General features: G+C 34.2%; 1 long non-coding RNA gene across 1 annotated transcript in view; it reads right to left on the reverse strand.

Moving 5' to 3' along the window:
- Positions 1-741: 741 nt before the first annotated feature.
- Positions 742-11,229, reverse strand: part of LOC108367372 (uncharacterized) — a 14,144-nt gene continuing 3,656 nt past the window's right edge. The window contains exon 3 of the long non-coding RNA XR_001848241.1: positions 742-761. This is a non-coding gene — a long non-coding RNA (uncharacterized LOC108367372). The remainder of the gene's footprint in view (positions 762-11,229) is intronic.

Raw genomic sequence — 11,229 nt, forward strand, 5'->3', positions numbered from 1 at the left:
AGGCATTATGAAATAGTTTTAAAAATACGATTTCTAATACTTTACTTCAGTTAAGAAACCAAATAATAAATTATTAAACAACAGTTGAATTCGAATTCCCTAAAAAGGTAGCAACTCTGCTACATGCAGCTTAGCACCAAAGCGTTTTCGAGACCATTTCGATTGATACCTATATTGCACAATATTTGAAATCTTATCGGAATGGCTTAAAACTTTCGACCGGCGGTTTTCGGGGTCGGTGATTACGAATCTGAAGTAATATTTTAAAAATTCAAAATGACGGACACAATATGGCGGAAAATATTGTGAAAAGTAAGCGGATTGGCCGAAACTCGATGATTTTTGGGCTCACTGATTACGAGTTTGAAGTTAAATTTCAAAAAATCGAAATGACAAATCCGATACGGCAGGCATAAAAAATACGTCTGTAGTCAGTATTCATAAAATGAAGTTTCCGAAACCCAACAGGAGGAGGCTACACTACGAATTTAGACTTGACTTTTTTAATTTTTTTGGTATTTTCTTGCTTTTGTTTTTATTCTATAATATTTCTACCAATTACGAATGTAAACTTCACTTATTTTATATTTTGCATTTTTTATTTTTCTTTTTACCAATTACGAGTTCAGGCTTCAGTATTTTATCTCGTTTTGTATTTTCCAAAAATGTTTTTTTTGTATTTAATTGAATCTTTTTTGTATTTTATTTGTTTTTTTTTTCTTTATTAAGTTTTTATCTTTTAAGATTTTTTTTTAATTTCACTAAATTAAGGTGACTGAATGTCTCTCTCAAAAAAAGTGAATTTTTAAATTTCAGTTTTAAAATAAAGCATAAAATTAAAGTATGTATGAATGCTATATTCTTCCTCATCATCTCGGAAGATATCTCAGCAACTCGGAAAACTAAAATTTTTGAATTAACGATTAACACATAAAAAAAATCGATCCAAAATCGCTCATGCGGTTGCCTGCCAACTGTAGTTTGTATTGCCTGATATAAATTTTATCAGAGGAAATATTTTAACATTAAAAATTTTGCTTTAAAAATACAAAAATTCTTTACGAAAAGCGATGTTTAAACAAAATCTTGAGTTTCTTATTTAAAACATAAATTTACTCCAAATACTTCGCACTGGTTAGGTAGTGAAATATGTATTAAAATTGGCTGATATCATATACCGCACAAAAGAAGGATGGCACAAAACGAAAGCATGCAAATAAAAAATAGCACAAATATGTAAAAGTGCAAAAAATACTGCATCCGAATAGAGCGCATAAAATAGATATGACTGTTTTCACAATATTTTTAAAGTTTAAATATTTTTGTATTTTCATGCTATAACTGAAACTCTATACGTATATAAATAAACTTTAAAATTTATCCAAATTTAGAATAGTTTAACAAATGTTCATCAAAACTTCGAATGTTAATGTCTATATAGACATATTTTGGTACACAATTTCATAGAACCCATAAAATTTAAGCATATCTCGATAATATTAAAAAAATATTTTTAGCTGTGGGCCTTTGAATATTTTTCGTATGGAATGATTACATTTGTACATACTTACATGTTTGCATGTCTCTTTTCCACCGTACAAAGGTTCTTTCTTACATTTCGGGCCTTCAGCACTTCTAGTGGTGCAAGGCGCCATCTGACATTTCCTTTGGAAAGTTTGAAATTTTCTATTATAAATGCAATTGGAACTTTTTTGGCGTTTCAGTTATATTTATTAGTTATAGTCAGAATACATCGATACTGTGCGCTTAAAAGAAAGCGCATAAAAACTAATATTTTAGTATCCTCCCAATACAGTCTGACAGCGAAAATTTCCTTGCAAACGGCGAGCAGTTAAAGAAACATTCGATTGCTTCCTTAATGCCAGCTTTTTCCGGTTAAAGAACCATCCAATTGGTAAGAACTATACATATATAGCAACACTCATATAAAAGTTGGTAGAGTGGGGTGCGTATACGTAACCTCCGTGCCAAGGTCCGAGTACAACGACCAAAACTGTTAGGCATTGAATTCAAAGGCACTGTCTAAAAAGGCGGTGCAAAGCTGCGTCTAAGGGAGGTTAATACATATGTATGTAATTTAGAAGAAAACAAATATTCAACTTGCACACGCACCAGCATATTAGGGTGTCCGGTATTTACCATCTGTATGACACCCAAAAAGTTAGGAAAATTAAGTAGAATGCGTGGCGACTTCCCGTCAGCGTTTGTAGGGGAAATTGCCCTTTGTTGAATTTAATGAATTTTCTTGTGGTCCAAGCCAACTACGGAAATGCGTGTTGCATATTTTGCTAAGAAATTTCAGGGTATGTCAAAAAGTTAAAGGTCAGTATTGATAAAATTAATACTTAAAAAGTTATTTATAACCAAAGTTGAGATTATGTTCAATGCCATGCATTAGAAGGTAAAACTTTTCCCCGAGGAATTTTTGCTAACTGAACTGAGTTTTCTTGAGGGTATTCATATAAATGCGTAAGTACCCCGTATCCGTACGTTCTTTCATATTTTTTTATGTCAAAGTTCCAAAGTAGAGAGGCGTTAATTATTCGTTTTAACTTTTTATGTGCAGCCATTATCGAAATTTCGATTTAAAAAAAACGTTGCTTTTTTAAATGTCCATAACTTTGCAAAAAAGTGGCCAATCTGAACCAATTGATTTTTGCAATTTCTCATTTTTAAAACACTTTGTAATATAAACTCGGAAAAAAATTCAAAACCGTATTTGGATAAAATTCAAAAATTTGTAATACAAAATATTGATTTCCAAAAAAAACCCGTACTGATCGATCTTCTTGAATTATTATTTTTTAACTGTCACCCCAAGCCTAGTTGGCTAAATAATTGCAGTGGGCTATTCATTTTACCGTAATCAATTCCTTAAAGTTAGATGAAACGTTTAGATACTGGTACACGGCGTATGAGTAACATTTTTTTCTGCTCATATTTCATACAAAACAAAAAAAAAAACATTGTGGTGTTCACACGGTTTCACGGTTTACAGGTTGTCTGATTAAAAGGTATTATGCTATAGTGTATTTTGTTGTTGTAAACTAAATGAAAAATATTACCACTTAGCCAGATAACTGATAACCAGACAAGTGTGTATTTTTATTTTTAGATTGAGGCTGTTGGTTTGACGCAGTCAGAGTTCTTGGCGTTCAGATGGCACAATTTGCTAGTTTTACATCAGTTTAAAAATTCGAAAAAGTTTCCAGCTATCCAGTTATCGGGCTAGACTTCAAAATTGTGGAATTCAAACGATTTAACAAAAACTATTAGTACGCGTTTTTTGGAAATCAACATTTAAATTATTATTATTATATTTTCTAAAGGCTAAACTATTACTAAGAATACAAATGAACATACGTACATTAATACATATAAGCGAAACATGCGTGTATCGCTTGTGATGACAGGTAGCCAGAATATACAATGGCAGGGCACCGCTCGAGTGCTGGCGACGATATCGTCAACTAGCCACAACACTTTGATTTGGATGTTACAGACAAAAGAGGCAGAGGAAGCAGCAGCTCTAGCAAAATTGACACCACCACCGCCGAAGCTGACAACAACAACAACCAAAAATATAGCACCAAACAAATGTAGACATACCTAGTTACATGCATTAATATGTATGTATGTCAATATGTACGAAAATTAGCCAAAGCAGAAAGAAATCGATAATATTTGCGAACTGTTGAGCTGTTCTTGGTAAACAATTGAATAAACATTGACAGACTGGCATTCCTAGTCGATTCTTGTTTTTTCATAGTTTTTTTTTATTTAGTTTTGCCCAATAACAACAAAAAGCACATAATCGTACATACGTAGCTACGAAATGCAATTCCAGCAAAAATATCAAACGGCAAATTGTTGTGCCAGGCGCACTAAAATTTCAGCAATTGCAGCTGAGCGTCGGCGTACGGGGCGCTGCTGTCCTTGAGCTTATCACCTCACATGCGCACTCACACACTTGACGGCGCGCGCACACATACATAAATGGTACATAAAAAAAGCGACAAGCGCAATAAAGCAAACAAACAAGCAAAACAAAAATTAAAAAATTTATGAACTGACTGCATCGGCGGCAATGCAGCGTTGAGCGTCGAAAGAAACGACGAAAATGCATTGAAACCAATTTGCACAAATAGTCGAATTCAGAGTTCGCACAAATGCATATGCACATATACATACATATATGCACACATACAAAAACATACATATGCATGTACAAATATACATACATATTTATATAAATGCAATCGGCACTGCGCGCAACAGGCGTTTGTTGCCGGAGTAGCGTTCAGCGGCCGGCTACAGTCGTCGACAATCGAGCCGCCGTCAATTCTCAAAATTTCCATTTATTTATTTACAATTGAAACTGAATTGACGACGATTGGTTGGTGACGTTGCCTCTTGCTGTTGCTGTTGCTGTAGTTGTAGTTGTAGTTGTTGATGTTTGAGCAGCTTGCAAGCTGCCGGCAGCACCGCCAGATATAAGAAGCAGCCATTGTTGTGTGCCGTGTCTACCCGCCACCTTCTCTCGTTTCCTTTCAATTGAGAATGCATCTTTTTAAACTATCGAAAAGTTAAAATAAAATTAAAATTATTTTGCTCTTGTATGAATGTCACAATTGAACAACTAAGTACATACGCTTTCGCGTGCATAGGCTAACCCGCTTTATATTTTTACGTATTTACGTATTTTTCATAAACATTATTAACTTACAAGTATCATGTACATTAGGGTGGGACAATTTTTTTTTTACTAAATCGCATGGTATTTTCTAAATAATGCTGCAGAGAACTACTCAGAGAAAGTGTCGGAGTGGGAGTGGGTCGGAAATGGGAAATGGCCTGCGCATTTTTGTATGAAAATATTCCCTCTTCACGATATTAAATGTTTTCACCTTTCCTAAAACTTTGGCATATAAAATGTTTGCATTTTAGTGTCTTACATTTGCTTTATTAATTAATTTATTTAAAATTCTATTTGCTGTGAATGCGTTGTAGTTTTGTTTTACAACTTACAAAAAAAAAATTAACACTGTAATGTAAAAGTATCTATTTTTCAAAAAATGCGTAGCATTTTTGTATTTGATTGTATGAACAAAAATAAAATTAAATCATTTTTAAAAAGTAACTACATCTGTTTTGTGAATTTTAAGTTTAAAAGATTACCAAATTTTAAAATATAACGCTTTGAAATTTTTACCAAAGTTGGTTGATTTTTGTCTAATATTACACAAAGCTTGAAACATTTTTGTTAAAGAGTAAACTATGTATGTATATAAAAATAGCTTAAACTATATAACAAAAAAATAAATTAATTTAGTGTTTTTCCGGCTCGAGGTCAATTTTAAAAATCTTTTATGAAAACACAAGTTTTTTTTTCAAAACCATCAGTATACAAAAAATAAATTGTTAAAAAATTTTGCGTTTATAACTTTGACACGGGGTGTATTTTTACATGGTAAATATTTATGGTAAAATAATTAAAAATGTTATAAACTAATATGTAAGCATTTTTTATCTATTAGTTGTGACACAATGTGAACACTTTTTAAAACTGGCATAGACGAAAAATAAGTATTGGCAACTGTGATTTGTTGATGGCTACAATTCTACAATGGCTGAGTGGAAGATCGAACTATCTCGGCAGCCAGTTCGAAAACGCCCTATCTCATAAACCTTTTCTAGAACGCTCTACTTCAGAATTTTATTTAAAAATTACCCTATATCAGAATTTGGTTCAAAATTGCCCTATCTCAATCGAAATAACATGGAAAATATGGCAATAAGGATAGTTAATCAATTTAATAGAATCTCCTTTTCAATTTCGAATGGTTGGGAAATGTTCGAAATTCGGAGAAAATCTAATTTCAACCATCAATACTTACTTTGTTGCCTTTTCCCATTTTCCGAAGAAAAACCACGTATTATTGAAAATATTATTCGTTTAACTATTATATTCTCCCACATCTGAATGAAAAAAATCCCGGAAAAGTAGAAAAACAAAACTTTGAGATCAGCTAGAAAAACCACGAATATGACGTTGGTCCAATTTTCGACATCTAACTCGTACAAATTTTGTTGGATGATACGGTCATTGAGTATTTTTTGCCTTCGTTGCGATATCAAATCATCTTCATATATTTTGTAGTAGTGTGAAAAGGTGTATTAGTACATACATACATATATACATACATATATACATACACATATGCAATTACTAAAGAGCTATTAGTGTCACTGATCGCCTTCATCATAATCGCCCATCGATACTGACAGCTGTCCCAAAAGCCAACCCAGAACATTAATCGTCTTGTACGTTGTCATTTGTTGACTCCATTTGTCACATTACACTCATCACTCCGTGTTGCGGCGTCAGGCGTGTCAACTCGCCCGAAAAGTGGCAAATCAAAAGCCAAACACGGAGATACAAGCAACCGTGCTGCGCTGCGCTTTACTGCCCGATCATGCAAGCTGCTGGCAGTCAGATGGAAATAACAGTTTTCGCACTTGAACTTGCTCGCCAGCTCCACTGACTGCTTGATTGCTTGACTGCTGGTCGGTCGAGTGCATGGCTGATCTGCTGTGACTGTGGTCAAAGCCAATGGCCGAGTGGTTTTAGCCAAATTCGCATAAAACTGTGGCAGCAACACCGAAACAACAGCTATATACTATAAGTAAAAAAAAAAAAACAGATTATACGAAACAAAAATGGCAAAATAAAAAATTAATAAAGCGCTAAACAACGCTGAAATGGTAGCGGAACGCGCTCCGTCCAACTGTCGAACGGCATTTTCCGCAGTTTCAGTGCTAAATATTGAATTGGTTACGTCGATCGGCGTATTTGGGTGGCAGTGCAGCGCACGGCAGTAAAGTCTAGCTCCTAAGCTGACCAGTGCAGTGAAGCACAGAAAACAATAAAAACAACTACATATAGTCACATTTGTTGGCATAACCGAAGTTGTTGTTTCTGTTGTACATACATATGTATGTACTTTTCGTTGCCGCCGTTTGAGTTTGTTGTTGTTATTGAACGTTATCTGGGCCACGATCAGTGGCAAGCACAGCGGCAAATACACTTCCCTGCAGGAAATAAGCAAACTTGGAGTTGATTAAAAGTCTTTATTATCTGCATATTTTGTATCAATTTTTTACTTGTATTTTTTTATTAACTTTACTAAACACAGACTCACATAACTTCCAAATAATAATATAATATAAATAAAAATTATTTGTGAAGATTTTACGATATCTAATTAAAAAACTTCTTTAAAGAAAACAATCTCCTGATTACTTCCGCGTGACTCCTGCATTACTTTTCAACTAGCTTCAAGTTAACTTTTCACAGTTAACTACCAGTTTTACATAAATTATATAGAAATTCAGCAAAAAAGCCAACTACAATCAATAGATAATTTTTTCCGCAGGGTTACTTCAAGCACAGACACACACACACACACCCAAGCAAAGTGGAACTAACACACACAGATGCTTATATGCATACATACATAAATGTGGCCAGGGCAGTGCTGCGCTCCAATGGGCCCATCGTGACCAGTGCGCTGACCGACCCCACCGCACAAAATGCAACGCGTAATGCAATATTTATGCACTTGCATAGCGCTGCCACTGACATACTACATAATTAAACACACGACTGTACAAATGTGTGTTTGTGTGCTTCTAAGCATGCCACAGCATACAATATTGGTGGCATCTGTTGCATGAATGAAACTGCGGCGCAACTATGAATGAAGCAGATTATTTTAATGCAAATGCGATTTTGATAAGTGTGCAAATTTCTGCGACTCACATCGGCGTCGAACTGCTTACGTATTTATATATGCACGCTCGTACATAGCAATGTACATACATAGTTATATACATACATAGTACAGTGCAACCCCGATAATTCGTAATCGCAAGAGCCCAGTAATATTTTACGAATTAATGAGCTTTTCGAATTAGCGAGATTTCGATTTGACCTGACCAGGAACAAATTTCAAAGATGAAAGTTAACGGTAAATGTAAACGACATACTTCTATAGTGGTGTAAATGTAACTGAATGAGCAACAACAAATCACACGCTCATCCAGTTATACGTACACAAGATACAACGAATACACGAAAGAACGAAACGAAGGGTCCAACAAATTGTTATGATTTTTCGAGATTTTCCAATTAACGAGGTATGAATTATCGCGATTCCACTGTACATATTCGCTTACATAAATGAGTTCACGAATTCGCGTTCTCGATTTGCAATACGAATTGGTTCTTCATCAAACAATTCACGAAATTTTAAATTTTTAACGCGATAAGTTTTATTTCGGCATAAACTTCTAGTTTCAAATTAAGTATTGAAGGGGAGAAATTAAACCTTAATGTAGATGTTGAGATTGTCGCTACGGATGTCAGTCACCTAAAGGTAAAGGTGAGGAACGTATTTATGTACTAGAGTGAATGACTCGGTTTTGCCAAGCCGGTTTCAATCAGTTCTTTTTTAAGTGTTTCTAGGCACTTTTTTGGTCTTAATTTTTCGGATACGATTTCGGATGCGACTTCACCTATTTTAAAACGAATTTTATATCTGAATACTGCATACTTTTCCACTGCAAAAAATTACTTAAAAAAGGAAAACCCGAACGAAAATTTCTAACCTTTGTTTTTGTTGTGGCAGCTTACTAAAAACTCTGTCTAAACCAGTAAGTCGAAAGGAAGCATAGATCCGTTGCGTTTCGGCCATAGGGAGAGGGATGTAAGATCAGCGGGTGGGAGTGTGCATGTGAAGAGGTGGTTAATGTCGTGGGGGAATCTTATTCAAACTGGGCTGAGAAATTTAACCTGCCTGTTGTGTCAAAGTATCGCGAGGCTAACGAAGCTACTTGAACACTTCGCCTGCGATCGGTGGCGTTGGTCTCTGATGATGGAATTCACGGAATGAGAGTTGACGAAGGCGTTAGTTAGCTGATTCCCGTTAAATGGCCCGGATGGTTGGTTCATTTTTATTTTCAAAAAGCGGGTCTGAAATTAAAAATAACATATATTTGTGTTTTTAAAACAACACAATCTAAAAGAAAATGAAAGGGCACAATAGACCTAAGGTCGCAGTGCACAGCCTCTAACATTCTATCTAAAAGAAAATGAAATTGCGAATAGAAAAAAAGAATTAAAAAAGGAAAAAAATTAAATTAAATCAATATATATATATTTGTTTTTAAAAAATTAAATCAAAAAAATTAAAGAAAAGGGAATTAACAAATTTATCTTAAAAAATAAAGGAATATATACATACGTTTCTAAAAACTAAATCTTATTTAAACAAAATTTTTCTTAAAACAATAAAATCTAAAAATTTATTTAAGAAGAGAAAAAAATGTAAATACATAAAGGAAAATATAATACGTTTTTAAAAATTAAATGAAATATAAAAAGTAAAGAAAAATTGAATACAAAAATTATTAATTAAAAAATATAAAAACAAAATAAGATCCTAAAACAAAGTAGATAATTAATAAAAATATTTTTTTTTTTTACAATAAATTCTAAAACTTAAAGAAACCGATTTAAAAAGAATCAAGATAAAAAAAATGATTTAAAAAAATAATAATAATTTAAAATATATTTGTAAAAAATCTTCATGTCGTCATAGCGCTGGGAATTAAGTCAGATGGAATTGAACCTAGAAGAACCTTCACTTGAGCACAAGTTTTTGTTGCTCTTACCTGTGTACATTGTTCTGAGCTATTCCTCATCATCCGCGTCCACAGCGTTGGCATTGAACTTCCTCTTCTTCATTTATGCCAAGCCAAAGCAATTTTGGTCGTTGTTGCTCTGTAAATGTCATGTGAAACCAAGTTCATGTGGTCATTTCATCGTAGAGGAGGTCTTCCTTTTCCGAGTATTACGTTAAATAAGGGGTGATTTTTTAAGAGCTTGATACCTTTTTTTTTAAAAAAAACGCATAAAATTTGCAAAATCTCATCGGTTCTTTATTTGAAACGTTAGATTGGTCCATGACATTTACTTTTTGAAGATAATTTCATTTAAATGTTGACCGCGGCTGCGTCTTAGGTGGTCNGGTCTGGAGTGTTTGTGCTCATGCGTAAGGCACGGCTGAGCCAGCGGAACAGATGTATTTTAATTCGATCCACTTTACCTATATCGCTATAAAGCCAATAAAGCTTTCCATTGTCTACGTCCGACTCGGTTACCAGCACGCCCATGAGTGAGTGTGACTACTTAGTCTCGAATAGTTGTTAATTTTCTAGAAGGTGCGCAAATATGTACATACTAGGGCATTCAATCCTGGGATCCTTGCCACTTTTCCATGTCTCGAAATCCCGGGATTACAGCTCCGGGATCCCGAGATTTTTACTGAGTCATTTACGGAAAAACGAAGATGTTAAAAATGAAAAAAAATTTTTATTTTACATGAAAATCGAGATATACAAAACACCAAAATTTTAATTCAAACTGAACTGGGGCTATTTGCACTCGGACGTGAATTTCAGAACCTGCCTGAATAACTGTACTGGTTCAAACGAAAAATCTGATAGCAATAGAAAACTTTACCAGATTTTACAGTGTGGAAGGGTTGTTCCTTATTTAATTTTTGTCGTTTTGTGGAAAATGAATTTCTTGAGATATTAGTAAGGTTTTTTTTTATAATTTTTATGGATATTTAAGAATACGGTTAAATGCAAAAGTTGTGATGAAGTCGAACTCCCGAAAAATGCCGGGTTCCCGGAATTAGAATTTTTCGCATCCTTGAATCCCGGTATTGTTAAAATGCTTCGGGATTGAATACCCTAGTACAGTGCTCGTCAAAGTGGTGGTCCGCGGACCGGTGCCGGTCCGTAAGCCATAAGTCGCCGGTCCGCAAAGGGCGTCGCGAAATGGACAACGATTTTTTGATGTTTTATATTACTGTTTAATGAGGCTATATACAACTTGTATAATAAAAACAACTTAAATTTGTTAAACATTCATAAAAAATCGCTAATATCTGCTATCATTAAATGGTAATAGGTCATATATAGACACCCGGCTAATAAAGAAATTCATTTAAACAAATTTTAATACATATGTGAGATGATCGTAAACGAAAAATAATCAATAAAAAAAGGTACCGGTCCCCGACGTAATAGAAAAACTGCAGCCGGTCCGTCACACTCAAAAGTTTGACGAGCACTGCT

The sequence above is a fragment of the Rhagoletis zephyria genome, unplaced genomic scaffold (assembly GCF_001687245.7).
Source record: "Rhagoletis zephyria isolate East Lansing unplaced genomic scaffold, Rhagoletis_zephyria_1.1 Rzeph_scaffold_02656, whole genome shotgun sequence".
In the NCBI taxonomy this organism is placed as follows: domain Eukaryota; kingdom Metazoa; phylum Arthropoda; class Insecta; order Diptera; family Tephritidae; genus Rhagoletis; species Rhagoletis zephyria.